Source organism: Schistocerca americana, chromosome 5 (genome assembly GCF_021461395.2).
Source record: "Schistocerca americana isolate TAMUIC-IGC-003095 chromosome 5, iqSchAmer2.1, whole genome shotgun sequence".
NCBI classification, from domain to species: domain Eukaryota; kingdom Metazoa; phylum Arthropoda; class Insecta; order Orthoptera; family Acrididae; genus Schistocerca; species Schistocerca americana.
Window position 1 is genome coordinate 479,599,922 of NC_060123.1, and position 20,286 is coordinate 479,620,207.

The following is a 20,286-nucleotide window of genomic DNA, read 5'->3' on the forward strand; positions in this document are numbered from 1 at the left end:
CTTTGTACACTACCACAAGAATAAGCAGGCCAAGAAAGCATTCAAATTCTTCTCTATTGAGATCTGTCCATTTGTTACCGAAAGTAGTGTTACCTTCTTGTTGGTCCACTTCAAGATAATCTGGAAAACGCAGAGCTTAATAAATAATTCAGATGCTGACTGCACAGTATTTACGTTCCTTGCAGTATGCCTCGTGGGACCTGAAGCCGTCTTCTATGTATTTTGTGCTGGCTGTCTCCGATGTAACCTAACAGGATTTCTGCCCATGTTTGATTTCCATTTCTCGATCTGAAAAAAATGGGATTACTATTTCACATATGTACTTAGAAATCATTATTAGTAGTAGTAATATCATTAAAGTTTTTGCTAACATATGCTAGATTATATATACTTACTTGAAAACTTCTGATATGAAATGCCAGCAACTACAGGAAGTAGAGTTTCCAAATCTCTGACATCTTCATCAGAATCTTCAGTTGATTCACTACCTGCAGAAATAATAACATCAATCTCTTCATTGTCATCAGATGGTATATCTACTGATTCCTCTTCTTCATTCAAAACTGCTTGTATTTCAGCACTACTCAAACGTTTTCTAGTCATAATGCAGTTCTTGCACACGCTGAGGCGAAACACTAGCAACAAGTGAGGCAATGCACAACAACGGCTGAGGCAAAAAACGGCAACAATGGGTATAAGCAAGGACTGGGAAATGTTAGTTTCATTGTTTCAGGTGCTTCGTGTAACATCTGTTCAATGTAAATTCGTCATTCTGTTTTCATAACGTTACATTCAAGAAACAGAACAATAGTTTAGTAGTGCAGCCTACGAATAAATTTTAATATGTTGTAAATGTAAAACTGAACAATATGTCATTGCATACAATCAACTTAGAGAAACAAAGTCATAAATTTTGAAAATAATTGTTTTGAAAACAAGGGAGATATGTATTTCAAATGTGCTTATGGGGTCCTATTGACCCCTTTGTTAATATAAGGGTTATTTGACGACCGGTACCCCTGAAGCACCTATTTTCAGACCAAAATGCAGACGGTGAGGTTGCAGCGTTTTTGAAGTTACAGTTTACGCTAGGTCCCAACAAATTGTGAAACGAGCTGACTTGAAGTGTACCAAAATCAATTTCTGCCAACCAGTTACTGTGGGTAATAGTAGTTGTCATTAAAATTATTAATTTCGTAACGTTCTTAGCATATTTTTTTCGTATTTGACTAAAAAAATTACTTCTTCAGTGCTGCCAAGGCTGATATCTCATAATGGAAATAAAATTCGCGGATTGGTGATCTATCGAAACCGAACACCAAGTATAAAGCTATAATTTTTTTGATAATCGGTCGCTGTAGTTTCGTAGAGGCTATGTCAAAAAATTACATGTCTTCCCATTAATCTAAAAAAATAGTGCAAATACGAAAAGATTAATACAGATATCTTCCGTTTGTCTGATGAAGCCTTCCATTTTTAAGCTATAGGAAACTCCAGACTTGGCATGTCCTTATTCTGTGAAAACGCCATGATATCTAAAACTTCATGTATTACGCTTTGCGAGTGATCATCATAACATGAAATGTACTTACAAAAGCTCATATAGTACATGAGCAATATGAGAAGAAGGTACAGTCTCATACGCAACTGCTTTTAGGCAATATTTTCAAAAGATGTTATATGGAGACTTCACATGTCAGATATATTTTCAGGAATATATTGGTTAAGTCACAGAAATGTGATTGATGTACACGAATTGCGACATAAAAGTGAAATGTAAAGACATTGCTATTAATACCTCTCTTGTGATCTCTAAGTCATGGTGCTAACGGCAGAAACTGCACTTTAATAAAAACTGTAGTTCCTAACACTTGAAACAGTTGGCGATTTCAAGGATCTGAGTTAAACCGACGAGAAGCGAAGTACCACTCTCCTGCTGTTATAAATTATAAAGAAACTGCAACTTCGGACGTTATGACCGATGGCCTGGCGTTATTTCAGGCTCAAAAAGTAGGTAATCCTGACTCTGGACAGGTGCCAAAACTCAGCCCTGCTTGCAGGCACCCTTTAACATTAGCCGATGATCTATTACCAGCGGCTTTCATGCAGAAAATAGGTTTGCTTACTTGAGTATACAAATTTACAGCAAATTGTGCTACAAATTGTGTGTAATGTTGTAAACGGTGCTAGGGAGACCATCACATTGTAAGAGAATCTGCAGACATATTTGTTTCCGTATTTGCATATTAATGACGCGAGACCGGCGCTTCGAAATGGAATGTGTTCAACAATTTTTACATTATCTCAACCAGAGCTGCATTTTCGTTTCTCCCTACATAACGTACGGAGGGAGTGAAATGCAAAGATACTGGTGTAACTTACATGCGTTTGATATGTCTTGCAGCTGAGTGCTGTAAAACCATCCTACGAAATAACGAAATTATTATCTTGAACGGTCCACTGTAAGATCTTTCAGCAGATTCTAGGTTCACAATCAATGTTCATCTTAGAGAAAAATGATTCTGTATAGATTTGAAAAATACAGCTCTTGGAAACGTAGCTCGTACTTCTCATACAAGATGTCTTGCGAACCTTGATACATTTTAATGACTATAGTCTATAATCCTAATGTACAGAGCGAGTTTTACTCTGGGTCAGAGAGTGCACTGTTAACAATGATTATAAACTAAGTGACTGGCGTGAATACGGTGTGAGTACTAAAAGCCAGTACATTGCCCTGAATAATTATTGTTAATGAGAGACAAGGGTTACGTCAAGAGTTTCGCATGTATCACAGAAGCGCTCCCATTCTCCATTAACTTGAAGTGTCTGTCGAACAGTATTGACAGCAATCCGACTACTCGCTGATGACGTTGTGTACGAAAGTGGGTCGGCGGTGAGAAACTGCAGAGGGTTTCAAGAAGCCTTGGACCAAATTTCTATTTGGTGTGACGAGTTGGAGCTTGCTTCATATGCAGTTATTAATACACTGTTTGATCAAAAGTATCCCGACACTTATTAGTGACATTAACGTGAGATATGTCCCTCCCTCACCTTGAGGACGCTTCAACTCTGCTGGGGACACTTTTAGTGAAGTGTCTGGAAGTCTGTGAAGGAATGGTAGCCCATTCTTCTCAGGAGCCCAAACTAGAGGAGGCATATTTTGAACCATATGGTCTAAAGCGAAAGCGACGTTCTAATTCATACCAAAGATGTTCCATTGAGATCAAGTTGGAAGTTTGGACAGGAAAGTCAATTTACAGAATGTTATGGTCGAGAAGCCTTTGTTTCGTAGATGCTGATTTATGGCAGCGTGCATTGTCATGCTAATACAGGCATCGTCTCGAAACTGTGTCTCTACTGTAAGCAGTACACAATAGCGTCAAATGTGTTCGAGCGGGCGTGCCGTTTCTCAGAACACGAGCGAGCGCGTGGTGCACTATGGACAAATGAAAGGAATAGGTTTCCTTATGTGGTGCTACAGAAGAATGCTGAAGATAAGGTGGGTAGATCACGTAACTAATGAGGAGGTATTGAAGAGGATTGGGGAGAAGAGAAGTTTGTGGCACAACTTGACTAGAAGAAGGGATCGGTTGGTAGGACATGTTTTGAGGCATCAAGGGATCACAAATTTAGCATTGGAGGGCAGCGTGGAGGGTAAAAATCGTAGAGGGAGACCAAGAGATCAATACACTAAGCAGATTCAGAAGGATGTAGGTTGCAGTAGGTACTGGGAGATGAAGAAGCTTGCACAGGATAGAGTAGCATGGAGAGCTGCATCAAACCAGTCTCAGGACTGAAGACCACAACAACAACAACATGTTACCAAGGTACATCATGTATGACCAGAATCACAGTTTAATCTTAGTTTACTTAAACAAGAGAAAATAAAAGTTCATAATATGAGCTAAACTACTGTTTCATTAAACAACAATGAAATAAATTTTCACTATAACTCTCTGTTACCAAGGACAGGTGTTAAACAGACAGTAATGACGCTTTCGAAGCATTAAGCTATGCAGTTGCATCATCTCTGGGTCAGCTGCTTACTCGATCACTAACTATCTCGTAGCCAACTGCCTCAATGTGGCATTATGTTGTTAGTTCGTAACTGGGGTAATTTTTTTGCATTGATCGTAAATTTTTTCTCGCCTAGCTCGCTTTGTATTTCATATATCTGCTGTTCACTTGGACGTACGACAACACAATTTATCGCTGTGTTACCTGAAGCAACACTGAACGAATAGGTATAGGTCTGCAATTGTGAAATAAAAAATGGAACCACACAAAAAAATGTCAGGAGAGTGCAGTAGGTGGTATAGCACTTAGCAGCCCAATCAGTCATTGTCCTGCAAAATGATGGTCAGGTCCTGCAGAAAGAGTCATCACTTCTGTCTCTAAGCTGGTCGTAGGTTGTGTTCCAAAAATTAACAGCGTAGAAACAGAAGTGATGACACTTTCTGCAGGACCTGGCCATCATTTGCAGGAAAATGCTCAAGCACGTACAGTGGAAGCTGTTACTGATTTGTTTGACTGATGGGGCTGCTAAGTGCTATACTACCTATTGCACTCCCCTGACTTAAGCCATCGTGAGTTCAACTCGATTTCGAAACTGTAGGAAACACTTCACGGCATTCGCTTCAGAACTGCTACAAATTCGTCGGGCAATAGACGGGCCCGATCGAACTGTTAACACAACTGACACTACTAAGAGTATCCTACGATTCCACATCGCTCGCAACGGGTTATACACAATGCTGGTGACTACTTTGAAGGTCAGTAATCCTTTGAAACACTTACCTATTTTGTACGAGCTGTAACTAAAAAGTTGCCACTATTAAAGTTCCAATCGTCGTATATGTGACTTTGCATACATGTTTTTTTTCTTTTTTTTTTTTTTAGGGAACTGTTATATTTTAATTCCTATTGAAATATTTATTGTTTGATTACTCTTAGCCAAATTAGTCTCTTAAGGTAAATATCCCGCCAGTAAGACCTTGTCTGCCATATGCACCAACAAATATGTCATTGCCACAAACATCGAGATTTTGAATGTTTTATCATATCGTTGCTTTTTCTGTTACGTCGCCAATTCACACTTCGTAGTCGACATGGATGATTTAGGTGACATGGAAACTACAGCATAACGTATTACCCTTCACTACCTTTTGTTCTGTTGGCCTTTCGACTGGCGTTTCGCGAATAGTGCTGTTACCAAATCAACAACATGGAATTTCAAGTGTGCTGCGAACCACACTACCACTAAAAATGGAAGACAAAATCCAGATTGATCGAGGTACAATCTGGAATTTCATACCTACACTATCGGGACGTGATCTCCACGATTACATGATAGTAATTCATAGATTTTTCTTTGCATTGCGCCATTAAATCAGTTGTCATAACCACAGTACATTCTGAATCTCGTGAATGACAGTACATCGAGGAAAGCAAGATTGGTCTTGAATCTCGAGTTCGATGTTCTAATCGCTAGCCGGCCGATGTGGCCGAGAGGTTCTAGGCGCTTCAGTCTGGAACCACGTGACCGCTACAGTCGCAGGTTCGAATCCTGCCTCGGGCATGGATGTGTGCGATGCCCTTAGGTTAGTTAGGTTAAAGTAGTTCTAAGTTCTTGGGGCCTGATGACTTCAGATGTTAAGTCCCACGTGCTCAGAGTCATTTTAACCATTTTTTCTAATCGTTAAGTTGAAATGAGGTTCTTTTCTACCTTAGATACTACTGCATTTTCGAAGCTACCCACGCATTTATTAACAACGTAGGTGTACCTCTAAACAAGGGGAGACAACTAGCAAGGTAGTAGAATCTGGGACTTTATAGCCTCTCTGGTTCAGAAAGTTTCTGAGTGCTGAAATTTAAGAATAAGCTCTAGTCGATTCTCAACTTTCTAAGCATCTTAATCCTATACGACTCGTCCTTCTTATCTTCTTATGACACGTGGCGAAAAAATCCAACTTAAAATAATGCTTATGTTAATATTGCGTATTTTTCTCAAAGTACATGATTAATCTCTTCGGGAAGGTGAGGGGAGCGAATCATGCTAACTACAAAATTTTAGATGCTATGATGTTGTAACTCATCTTTGTACCCCAGTGTTACTCCGAAGTGACAGTGAAAATAATATAGAATTACCTGCATCTTTCATTTTACTGAATTTGCTTTCACAACCAAATGTGCAGCATATACACTGATCAGCCGGAACATAATGACCACCGACGTACTGACGATAAAGGCCGGTTCAGGCGATAGCAGCGTCATCTGGCGACAAATGACAGGTAGTCAGGCATACGGTGTGTACTGTGTGTGTGTAGAATGGGGAAGGCTCGCGATCTGTGAGTTTGGTCTGGGGCAGATCGTGATGGCCCAGAGGCTCGGAACGAGCATTTCGTAAACTCCACTACTTGGGTGTTCAAGGAGTGCTGTGGTAAGTGTCTTGAAAACGTGGCAAAACCAAGGTGAAACCACGTCCAGACGTTATGGGGTTGGGTGGCCATCTCTCATTACAGAAGTCGGACGTCGTACGCTTGACAGACAGATAAAACACCACAGGAGTGAAACTGTGGCGGAACTAACATAAGATTTTAATGCTGGGCAGAGTACAAGTGTGTCTCGAACAGAGAGCACTGAACACATCACGACGGGCCTCCGCAGCGGACGACCCATCCAAGTGCCAATGATTACACCACGACAACGGCACCTACGACTGAAGTGACGCGTGACCATCGCCACTGGACATGCCGATGGGCGGGCGCGCATTCATCGTCTTCCAGGGGACCAAATCCTTGATACCTGTACTGCTGGACGGGAACAAGCTGGAGACGGCACCATTAACCTCTAAGGAGCATTCACTTAGGCATGCATGGGTCAGGTGGAGCTAGGGCAAGGCATATTGACGGCCGAGGAGTATCGTATACTGGTTGCAGACCACATACATATCTTCATGATGATCATGTGGCACTTTTCAACAAGATAATGTGCCGTGTCATAAGGCCAGGAGATGGAGTGGTTCGAGAAACACAGTGGCGAGTTTAAGTTCTGAACCCGACCGAACACATCTAGGATGTGACTGAACGTGGTGTCAGAGTTCATGGCCTACCTCCACGGAATTTAAAGGAATTAGTCTCTCCAGCGATCTACGAAGGCCCCATTGCTTCCCTTCCATGACGTTGTTATCCATCTCAGAGGCTATTAGACGGGCTGATCATGTACACAGACGTGTAGCAGCAGGACTAAGTCTTTACGCAGAGCGTGGGGAAGGCCTCACGGTCAATGGAAGGAATTCTCACACCTCTTATGACATTCTGTGTTTTCTATTTGACACTAATGTCCATTTATTCCATGTATTACGGATATCTTGTCTTAAAATGTTCTCTTGTAAGAATATTTGTTGCATACTGAAGAAATGAACGGCAAGGATTACCAACGTAGTGACATCAGAAAGTAAGTTAGGCATGTCATGCCACACCAAGACCGTTGTTGCAGAAGAGAGTAAATGTTCCGGGTTTCCTGCAGGCACAGTTTCGCTGCAGTACGGATAACAGGTGCGTCTCAGTGTGCTTATGAAATGGCGCTACAAGAGAAGATGTGCTTCGAAATTGAGGTAGGCAGAATAGTGCAGCAAAATGTCTAAACTGTACACAGACTCTCCTTGAAATTCTGGCAGTGTGTAGACCTGATGCAATGTCGCATCCAGCCTCAGTAAAATAGCTTCGATATTTTGAACTAGGCCGCTCAGAAGTCGGCAATGCTGATATAGAAGTCTGGATCATGCAATCTCCGATATGCGATATCAATCTTTTAGGGAATCTGAACGAACATCTAGTAGAAAGAGGTTCGCCAACGATGAAGACGTTGACAGAGTGATTCTCGAATGGCTGTGTGGCCAAGGAACGGATTCCTAATGTCGAAGAATTGATCGTTTGGTAGAGCACTCCGATCTTTGTTTGCCCATACTTCGTGACTATGTCGTATCGGAGTCACTCTGAAGTGTAATGCTGTATTCGGTAACGGTTACTTCGCCTGCTATAGTAATGTGTAGCTCAATTTTCCATCTATGCTTCAACGGGCGATTCTACAACAGTTCCTAAATGTTGGATTACTCACAGTAATGGATAGGAGACTAGATTACCATTATATACAAGGGGTAGTCTAACAGATTTTCTACCTCGAAGCGCTGCTGGGAATTGTACGAACAGGTGTTTTTGCTCCACGACAACGCCAAAGCTCGTTGTGCCCAATATGTAGTCACAATGCTGCTTCTTTGAGCTATCAATTTTTCATCCACCACGTTACCCAGAAATGGTAACCAGTTAACTGATTCTCTTTCCTCGAATGAAGATACCGTTGTATGGTAAGCTTTTACGAGATGACGAAGAAGTGATTTTCGAGATGGAACGTTCCTTGAGCGCCCAAAATGCAGGGCTTTACAACCAAGGTCTCCTGCACGACATCCATTTTTAGGGCAATTAGGTCGCATTGAAGGGTGAATTTTCAACAAAGTACTAATGCCATCATTAAGTTTCACGCCCATATCTTGAGCTTTTCGAAACGATAATTAAAACTTTATCAATCAGCATTGTAATTATGTGCTTTCTGAACATCCACAATAAACCGTTATTTCATGTCATAATAATCCTCCCGTCTCTTAAGCATGTTATTTTCCGATTAATGTAAGCGACACGCAAACGATTGGAAACAGTTTCAAATTATATCCGCTAAATGAGTATATCCAAGCACTGATTGAGCGCTGAAGCTTAATTACCACTTCAGTAAATTTTACTTCATGTAAGAGGATCATACTCTATAGCACAGGTACACATGTAGAAACACTTGCTTATGGAAAACGTAAACTGCCTGTGGCGTCGACTGGCCTTACATTTGATAATGATAATAGAAACCCTTATGCTCAAACGCTGTGTTATTAAAATATAATTTTACATTTAAACTCCTTGTACAGAAATTTCATACAAATGTTCAAATTGTCCACCTCAGAGGTGTCATAAATGTTATTACTGTCATTTCATTGATTCTTGTAATGAAACTCGCTACAGTCTGCGCTTCCGTTATCGACGTCGTCGCTCAGTCACTCCACTGGTGCGGCTATCAATATCAGTGGGCAATCTGCAACGGGGTCACGTGCCATATGGTCTCGAATCTAGTATTGATGCATCCGACAGTCTAACTGAGATACTATGAGCCACCGACACGTTTAGTGACATCAAGCGCCAATAATCAGACGTCGGAGGCCGGTTTTCGCACTCCAGATGACCTGTTCGGCGCGTGTCGTGTGTCGCTGTCGGCATCACCTACTCACCATGTGGCCGCGAAATATGGCTGTGAAGCAAGCACTGCAGTCTACGGCTACATCTGGTATCCTGACGGTGTACCACCGTCTAGCATCTGGAAATTGACATCTGGATAGAACATTCACGTACCTTGTACAAGATTGATGCATCTCGATGCAACACAATCGTTGTCCAATTTTCCTCCTGATCCCCACGAGCAAACCTGCCCATTTGTGGCAAGCAGTCTATAACTGCTACCCCACACTCCAGCAGCGTGCCAACACTGCCTAAAGCTACCGACACTGTTATACAAAATTTGTTATATGGAAGTAGTCATCGCCACTATTTTAGCGTTTTCATTATACTGAGTTTAAGACACTTTCAGATTTTCCTTATTTAGTCTTTCCATCCTTTTTTGAGCTTTAACAGTGCTATAGATTAACACTAAAATGTTTTCCACACATCAAAAGCGGTGCAGCTATTTTCCATTAAAAAGAATTGCTTATTCTTTCTCTCAAAAAGGAATCATAAGTTTCCTAAGTGTCAGGTGAGAGTAGGGTTTGCGATAATGAACCTCCATGCCTAACTCTGTATCCTTTTTTGAATTTCTGTCCTGACGGAGTCTGATGGGAAAGGCAGCCCGGCAATTGAGTCGTGCGCACTGGTGCTTACTCACTGATAGAGCGAAGGCACATATTTGGCGACCGGTAAGCAACCTTTTCCTGGTGTCTCGTGAGCGGGAGCGTGCGTGACCGACCGTAGTGACGTAAAGCTGAGTTGTTTTGCCTCCTCGTCACTTCGACTTGCCGCTGCCCAATTTCAGAAATATTTCTTCTCTATGCATATATGCTGTATAAATTACTTGACTTGTTTCTCAAGGTCTGTCAGAACAGATTACTTTGGAACTGAGTCACTGGTTAAACTTATACTCATTGTTCTGTTCAAAATACTTTTTTCAGTAGTGACATATTACTAATTATGCTATACGTACTTGTAGAGTCATTAGCCTTATTTTATTTTTGTAATAGGAAAATTATGTCATAAGAAATTTCTAGGGAAAACACATGAAAGTACTTGAGCCCAAGGTTGTTCGACAGCATTCACCTTTTGATTTCAGATACATATTTCTCATAACCATTCAGGAAATGACAATTTAATTAAACAATTAATCATAAAAGGAGATCACTTTAAAGGGTAAAGAACCCAGAATTTGCTTTGCCATTCTAAAGACTATATAACGTGGCTACAATTAATGACATAAAAATCAGTGTTCACAGGTTGGCTAATGTTCAGAATAAAACTGTACATTAAATAAAAAGAAAAGAAATCGAATTCCATTTCCTTCAGGTACCAGACCCTCAAGTACAACAAGTTTAATAAGAAATTAAACCATTTAAAAAATTAATTACCGGTACGGTTCATCAAAATTAAAGTATACGTAAAATTTTATCAAAACTACTGCCTTAGAGAAATAAAAGACAGTAAGAGTGGCAGCCATTCTCTCACCTTATCTACTCTGTCGGTCCAATTAATATTCATATTTTAGGACATGATCTCTGCGTTCCCCAACACTAAATTTGGTATGTATGACTTATGAACTTCTGTACAAGAGGAAATTGTGAGCAGTATCTTTTTATAGATGAATTGTAGCCTGTAGAGAATTTGTACGCAAGGAGTAGTAGTGGAGAAGAAGAAGAACAAAGAGAAATATGGATGTAGACCATGAATGTTATATCCAGTGATCTCGCTTTGTGAGGTGATTTGGGGAAGCAGCGTTCTGTGAATTTTACCGGCTGAAGCACCTCAGACCACAGCACTCCACTATTCCCACTTAGGGACTGAGAACGAGGCAACCAGCTCGCAAAACATTTTACCTGGACTATCGTGAAGGCAGTCAGATGGTGGAGAGTGGGTGGAGGAAGCCATCTAATAGAGACTGCTGTAATCTTAGCTTTAGTGCTAATGGCAAGACGGTCATAAAACTATAATCATTCTCATGTTAGAAGCTGAGACGATACGGTCAGAGTCGCTGGCGCATATGTTTAGTGGAGGCAAGACTGTAACTTCCCTAATTCCAGGAATTCGCCAGATTCTTTTATCGAACGGAAGAAAAAATATGTACTTCGTAGGCATGACTGTCTGGGAAGCTTAGCACCCTTCTTTCAGAAATTATGAATGGTCGACCAAGGAAGATTAGATCTCTTTGTAAATGAGGGGCTGTGGCCCTGTCTAGGTATACGTTTAGTGCCGAAACATGGCCCTGCTTACCGAGAGAACGACACATCCCTAGTCTAAAATCTTCTTTTTTCAGACAAGAGAGATTTGAAGTCGCTGACTGCCCCCCCCCCCCCCTTTGGGATACGCAAAGCAGATGCTTGCTTCCCCAGCGTGGGAACCCTCGGTGCCCTGTATGGATTGGCTACCAGTCCAGCAGAACAGCAGTGGAAGATAGTTCGATTGGTTTTGTACAACGTGGAAATGGGCTTTTTTTCTGCTCATTCGGCTTCTGTACGTGGACTGGTGGAGAGTGATTGTCATTCTTTGTCCGTCTTCATCTTCTGCCCTCCCCCTGTGGAGAACTTCACATCTTTCCCTAGTGGTTGAGACATTTGGTATGCAGCTTGTGCTGGACCAAGAGACAGTGGCAGTTACCAACTGTACCGACAGTGGAACTGCGTATCATCTAGAATATGTCCTGTGTCAGGAGGATAAACTTGCTCGTTCTGAGTCGACCGTCTGACGACAATTCCAGCTCTCGCCATCATGCCAGTGAGCCAAATTGGTTGGTGACACAATGGGTGCACCGCACACTGAAATCAGCCGATAGGGAAGTTTCCCGCTTTCAGATAATAATAAAAACGCCAGTCTGCATAGTTTGGAAGTTTTTGTGGACATGTCAGAACGTTAAGGCTGCTGCCCAGATCCTCCCCTCGCCCACAGGGTGCCTTTTCCTGCTACCGCCTGAATCAAGGTGAGAGAGTAAAGTACTGCTGCACCAGCGTAGCATCGTTAAATGATATTCACAGCTTCCTGTTATCCGTGAACCATAGTTTGTGGTGTACCTGGTCGTAGCTATTCGATTTCAATGGAATTTGGCGTATCAACTGATTAATGTAAACGAAGTCTGATTGCGTTCTAAAAGGGATTAATTCAGGGTAGAACTTGTATCGATTCCATGCCAGCGAATGCTTTGGCAATTAAGCACGATTACTTTCCTGATGTGTGTCAGTCGTTTCTTTTGGAAGATTATCAGCTTGGTTCACTTGGTTCAAATGGCTCTGAGCACTATGGGACTCAACTTATGAGAACTACTTAAACCTAACTAACCTAAGGGCATCACACACATCCATGCCCGAGGCAGGATTCGAACATGCGACCGCAGCGGTCTCGTTGCTCCAGACTGTAGCGCCCAGAACTGCACGGCCACTCCGGCCGACGATTATCAGCTTGATTGTAGTTATAAAAGAATGAATAAACACTTGTCATTATCTTTGTATACCTAAAGGCGCTATTGTTCTCATTCATACTCTCTCACCCATTCACTGCTTTTTTGTGGTGATACACCAGCAATTCAGAATGCAATCCTACTATATTAGGTAATTTGATGATTAATTTGAGTTTTGAAAGTGACCGCAGGTTAGGCAAGAAAAGTGCAATGAGTAACTTCACTAATTTCATACATAAAAAAAAGTCCGTAACTCACGATTTGAAGACTGTTTTCTGTACGTAATAACATTAGCACCCCTTGGACATATATTTTTTTATAAAATAACTGACCTCTGCCAATTGGCGACCCTTGGCCAGGATCTCGATTCATGGTGAGGTAGCTAGTGCGCTACCTTGCGGAAGACGTGCATGATTTTTTTTTTTCCAATGTGAGACTTTAGTGCACTGAGAACATTGAAACTCGGCTCTGACGCTTTGCCGCTTTGCGTTGTATGTCAGTAATTTATAGTATTTTGTAGTCTTTCTATTTCAATGTGCGTGTTGTCTGAGTCATCTATCTTGTTTCTCATTGTGTCTTGTCTGTGACTTCTGCGTCACTTCTTGTCCGATATTGCGTCGTTGGTAACATCATTGTGCAAGATTTTGTGCAGCAGATCTACTTATGTGTACGACATTTTAGAGTAAGTTGTTTCATGTTCAAATGGTCCAAATGGCTCTGAGCACTATGGGACTTAACATCTGAGGTCAGCAGTCCCCTAGAACTTAGAACTACTTAAACCTAACTAACCTAAGGACATCACACACATCCATGCCCGAGGCAGGATTCGAACCTGCGACCGTAGCGGTCGCGCGGTTCCAGACTGAAGAGCCTAGACCCGCTCGGCCACACCAGCCGGCAAGTTGTTTTCATGGACTTAGGCATAAATGTGTTCATTATTTGGAGAATGTTCAGAGTGGAGTTGTGGCGCTTGATGCATTTCAGTTGGAAGCCTAAGGCAGTAGCGATTGATTTGAATTCTTACGAGAAATAAAGCTCGTGTAGTGAGAAAGGGTGCGCACTGTTGTCGTCCAAAATTGAACACGAGCCACGCACTGATGCTGAACAAAATAGGACGGCGGAAGATGCTCATTTAAATCACTCTGCGCCGGCCGTTGTGACCGAGCGGTTCTAGGAGCTTCAGTCCGGAACCGCGCTGCTGCTACAGTCGCAGATTCGAATCCTGCCTCGAGCATGGATGTGTGTGATGTCCTTAGGTTAGTTAGGTTTAAGTAGTTCTAAGAATAGGGGACTGATGACCACAGATGTTAAGTCCCACAGTGCTTAGATCCATTTGAATTGTTTTTGAAACCATTCTGCAAACGCGAGAGAAATGCTAAACGCAGAACACTCTGATGATGAAGGTTCAGTTCACTCAAGAAATTAAAGTAAAAACGATGCCGAGGTGACTTGTCACGTAGGTTCTGCAAATACGGAAAGAGATGGAGTGTGGAAAAGTTACAGTCCGATTTCGCAGGCAATGCGCCATAGAGCAGTTCAGTCGCGAGCATCTGGTTCTGGGAAAGTTATCAGAAATTAGAATCAATCATTCAATTTATGCAAGACGCAATGAAAAGATGAGAGGAAAGGTAAGAAAAGAGACGCTAGGAAGAAGTCCAGAGACATGGGATCCTCATTAATGAGATTAGGGAAGTTCAAAAGCGGTAAGACAAGGAGGGAGAGAGACCGAATGAAGTAATGAAACAAATTAATGAAATTCTAAAGAGGGCTGGTGAGTTTGTCGAAAACGTAATCTGATCAGGAATGAAGTTAAGGGAGTAAAAGCAGAGGTTTCAGACATTAGGAAAACGTCAGATGACACGAGGGAAACAGCGGTAGAATCCGGACGTGAGGCTAGGACAGGCAGATTAGTAGCACGAGGGGCGTGGAAAACTGTCCAAATTGTGAGAGATCAGAAGGCGCTGGCAGAGGTCGAAGTAAGCGCAACCAAGAAGGCTATTTCTGCTGCTCTTGAAAAACGGGGCACAGAGTAGCTGAAAAGACATAGGAAGAAATGTTACGAATCAAAGATGAGCAAACACGTCTTACTGCCCAGCAGAATGAGTTGGCGGACGAGATGAGACAAATGTGCGAACGGGTCTCTCGTGTAGAAATTCAGTCAGAAGCAACATCGCGCTGCAGTAAGCTCACTGGTCACCAGGAATGTCAAAGACAAAATAGTGAAACCCAACCTGGATCCACATCCACGGTTCAGGCCGATATACGGCAGGAGCGCTCGCTTAACAGAGTACGACTCTACGCCGAGAGCGCCCAGTCAGTGGCGAATAGTACGCAAAGTACTGAGCCGGACCACAATTGCGCTCAACTCAGACGTACGGAAACATTGCTACGTGACTCTGATGACAAAAGGCGAGGGTACAGTAGTATACAGGGATCGGTCGGCTATGAAATCTCTGGCGCACGCGCGCCGTAATTTAGAAGAAGTCCAGGGGTGCAAAATTACGAATATTTCACTAAATTCAAAATTTTCAGGTTTATAAAGATAACCACAATTCATTACACCCAAAGTCATGGATTGCTCAGTATAATAGGATACTACCAGACTCATGGCCACTACTATACAAACTGGAATGTGTCTGTGGATACCTGGAAGGTTCAATACCAGAGCACATGCGTAACATTGCAGCAAACTGTCGCAGTTACGGGAATTCAGAGAGACTTTCCTAAATACCTACTGGCCACAGGACACCCAAGAGAGGATTAAACAGGCGATTATGTTAGGATATAATTACTGAATCATCGGTGTGCCACAGTCCGGTGAAGCTTTTCGAGACGCTTGTCAACAAGAACCGTCACCTGAACCAATCATATAGTGATAAGGAGATAATGCGACAGTGCTACATGAAACGGCCATTGAGGTACCAGTAACTGCTCATTGACAGATGTGATGACACAATAGAGTCGTTCAAGAGACTCTACGAGAATTAGACTTTGTCTAGGAAGCACAAAAGGTGAAGGACCGATTAAGACACAACGAACGAAACTCGCAAGGTGCATCAGGAGGCAACAATGGCGTGTAAAATACAGATAGAAACAGGGCAACAAGAAACCAACATCAAGGCCAAAGATAAAATAATGAGCCTCGGTGGAATGATAGAAGCAGACGTTGGACGCATGGCGGTAACTTTCACGGAGACGGAAATAACAACAGTAGGAAAATGCTAACATCTAACCATTTCTCGCACCCGATCTAGAACTCAGGACAAACCAGAAATAATGGGGGGAGTGGTAGCCGAAGTCCGCAACGTGATCACCAGAATGACGTAGTGGAAATCATACCACCTAATCCCTGAAACAGAAACCGCAGTAGAGGTCCGTATAGGAATTGACAATCGGCCGCTGCCGCCTCATTATATCATTAAGTTAGTGCTGGGAATCATTTGTTTCCAGTTCACTTATGTGCCATTTAGGGTATTATTCTTTATTTGTTAGCATTTACACTTTTTGGATGATTTGTTATTATAATTAGCGGCTAAGATCTTCTCCTGTGACATCTGATCAATGACTTTGGCGTTCTTAGTTTTCTGTCCAGCATTTTCACTTTGATGACTTAGCGCAAATATGTGACGTACTGTTATCTTCTCATATATCACTGATAGAAATTTATTTTGTGGATAGGAATGTGTCGAGTTCTTGGCGCCAACATCTCGAGTTTAGGACGAAACTTGATGGATCAACCATTGAACACTAATGTATTACTAGCGTTTCACTCCACAGCAAAGGCACGTGTTGGAACAATATGAAAGTTGCATTTCTTGGCTCAGGAATACTTGCACAAGTCTTGGAGACACAATTCTTCTCAGAATTCATCTTGGAATGTAGTAATGGTTTGGTTTCTGCCGTTGGTGTTGTATGTATTGGCGGTGGGGCGTATGCACGGTCTGTTCCACCGGGAGGCAATAATGGTGCCACAGCAGCTGATCTGTGATCCGGTAGTGGATTTTTTCGTGATTTGTATCCTGCCAATGATGGCGATAGGAATATGTTTCGAGACCGACATTAGTTTTCCACGCCAGAGGCGTTTTGACGTTCGAGAATGGTTATTTTTCTCGCTGTGGCTCGATTAGGGTTATTCCCAGTGGAGCGATATGTTCTCATTGGTGGTTTTCGAGTGTGGTTACTCTTATGGATAATCGCCTATAGTGTGATGTTTTTCGCTGGAGATACTTTTTCGTCTGTGGTTATCGCTTATGGATTATCGCCAGGAGTGCGATGATATTCGTCTTTAGGTGTTTCGACTGTGAATCGCCAGCGCCAGAGCTGCGTTATCAACAAAGATTTGTGTTACGTGGCGTGTGCATGTGGAGTGCGAGTCACATTAATACTTTCTTAGATAGGAAGGAAATGGAAAACGGGACCAGATGGAAACGGAAGATTCTAAACTTTTTACACTAAAAATATATTAATAAGACCTGGTACATTTATGTCATTGCAGCAGCTGTTAACTGATATCTGTATGTCGATGTTCGAGAGTTATTGGACAGTTTCAGAGGCAAAGATGAATTTGTGTCGATGTCTGACCCATGGTGACAGCACAGAGAGGAGGGTACAGATGCCGGTGGTCAGTATTGTACCCAGATTCTGCGCCAGATATCCGCGTAAACATCACCATCCAATAAGTTTCCATCAGGAGAAGCATCAAAGTCCAGATCTGCGTAAAGTAGAAAAAGTTAGAGGTAGCTAACTTGGTAATGGATGTAATAGTTAGAAATAAGTGTTGCATAGTGTGAGACGGCTTCGAGTATGAAAGTGCAGGGTGTGACACCGTAGCTCATTGGGGTACATGAGGGGTGTTAGGAAGCTAAAATGACACATAACAGCAACGGCTTCACCATTAGAAAATGATCGATTACGTTTATTGCTTTTTCATTCTTTATTTTAACGAAAGACAGCAGCAAGGCACTTTTTTCTCCACTAAAAATATTGTAAAGTTTAATGGTCATCACTTCATATATTTGTTATGATTTTCTAAGTATATAGTTATGTGGCACGCAGGGCTCGGTTGCTGCAGCGAGACTGTGGGCGTGGCTGACACAGTGACGTCACAGCAGGAGCGACGTCCCGCGACAAGAGACCAGCTAACGTTGTGTCACCTTAGGGGTCCCTCGCCTGCAACCAGCAGGTAACAGAGGCTCACCCCGATGTCACGCAACTGTTTCTCTACAGGCGACTCGTGCCCCCGTCCTGTGGCGATAGCACAGGCAGTCGGCGGACGTGATGATAATGGGGCAGGGGCGGACGTGATGATAATGGGGCAGGTCAAGCGCAATGGAGGCGCGATTGCAGTCCTGTTTGTGCCTTTCACTCATGCCAATGGAGAGTCAAAGAAACTGCAGGGCTGCCTCGCCTGGAGTCAGCAGATAAATGAGGCTCGGCCCTGATGTGACGCAACCACCTGGGAATTCCACAGTGTGATGCAAGGACCTCTAGTCACCCGACCTAAATGTAATTCTGCTGCCAACTAGAAAGGAAAGACTAGTGGGCGCTGAACAATGCGCATTATGTCTCTAGGAACTTTCCATGACACTGACAACTGCTGCTGGAGGACTGTCTTCAACAAGAGGAACTGTTGCTGCGTCTCCTGTCTGTCAATAGTCCAGATGCCTACCTGTTGCTGCCATAAACTGGAGACAGGTCCTGACCCGACACCACTGCCACCACTGATGATATTAAGTACAGAGGTAACCCTTCTCTTAGCAGCAACTCACTTGCTGCACCTGCCATATCCTACCTATTACACACCTCTTGAGTGTAGTGCTATATTTATACGTCTGTGTGTAGTGCTGTGATTAAACATCTGTCTAATGTTAATTTTTGGACTCGCTAAAGACCCTTGAGAAGGGAGCAATAGGATACTTAAAAATGATTGTGTTTTCTAATTCTTATTTCTGTGTGCCTTGCTATATTTATTTTATTAGGTTGAAGATAATCTTCTAAGGGACAATACCATTTTTAGATGTGTGGTGTGGTACAAGGTCACTCTCGTCTAAAATCAAATATTTACAAATAGCCACACAGAGCAAATACACTAACATTCAAACCAACTTTTGAGGTTGAATCGTTTATTTTGTCTCTGTCATTTGTGTAGAGTCTCATTATAATACATATGAAATTTATATGGTTCAAATGGCTCTGAGCACTATGGGACTCAACTGCTGTGGTCATAAGTCCCCTAGAACTTAGAACTACTTAAACCTAACTAACCTAAGGACAACACACAACACCCAGCCATCACGAAGCAGAGAAAATCCCTGACCCCGCCGGGAATCGAACCCGGGAACCCGGGCGTGGGAAGCGAGAACGCTACCGCACGACCACGAGATGCGGGCTGAAATTTATATTTTGCTTATTTTGTGATAACACCATTTACTGTGTTGTACTAAAAGAACAAGTTTTGCTGAATTATTGGATAGAACTTGTCATTTTATTGTCTCTATGGAAGAGTGAGTTACTGTGAATGGGTAAAAACTCTCTGAGGCAGTTAATACTCAATTCTCAACGCTATTGCATTGGGGTTAGTGAAACCAATTATCTCTTACCTCAGCTTCAATGTGAATGGGTTAGTTAAGCACTACATGACCTTTTAACTGTTCAGTCATTGTATTTACAGTCAGGGCTGTGTATCAAAAGCCTGAGGGTCCACTGGAACAATATTGAGACCCAGCAAATCACAAAAGTGTTGCAGGCATGCAGCAGTGAGTGTGTGTATGACCCCTTGTTGAATGAGGACAAGACAGAATGTGGTTTTCATTTTCTTTTGTTTTTCATTCACAAAGCTGTCATGATCCAGCATGTTAATCCCAAAGACCCAGTTAGAGTGTCATAATTTCTTCTGCTCCATGTCCCACTAACCACCACATTCTAATGTGACACTCCCCACGCAAAAATTATTCGATAATGTGAAGGTAGCGAAAGGTGACAAGCCACTCTCACTTTAACTGCCTATCGGTCAGAAAAATATTCATATTTTAGGTCAAGATCTTTGTGTTCCCAAATACTAGATTTGGTATGTACAGTTAGTGACTTCTTTACATGAGGAAATTGTGAGGATAATGGTTTATAACTGCATGTGTAGCCTGTAGAGGACTTGTCACTGATGGGTACAAGTAGAGGCGACGGAAAACAAGAAGAAAGATGGACTGTGAGCCATAAATGTTGTATCCAGTGAACTGGCTGTGCGAGTGATTCAAGGAAGCAGTGCTCTGTGAATTTTACCTGGAGATGGGCATCAAACTGCAGCACTCCACTCTTCCTACGTAGAGTTGGAGCAGGAGGGCGCTAGCTCGCTTAACATTTCACCTGGGCCATCGTGAAGGCAGCCAGATGGCGGAGAGTGGGTGGAGGTTGCCATTTAACAGTGACTGCTGTAATCTGAGCTTCTGTCCAAATGACGGGACGGTCATAAAACTAAAAGCATACTCATTTTAGAAGCTTGGATGGTACAATCAGCGCTGCAGGTGCACGTGTTTAATGGAGGCC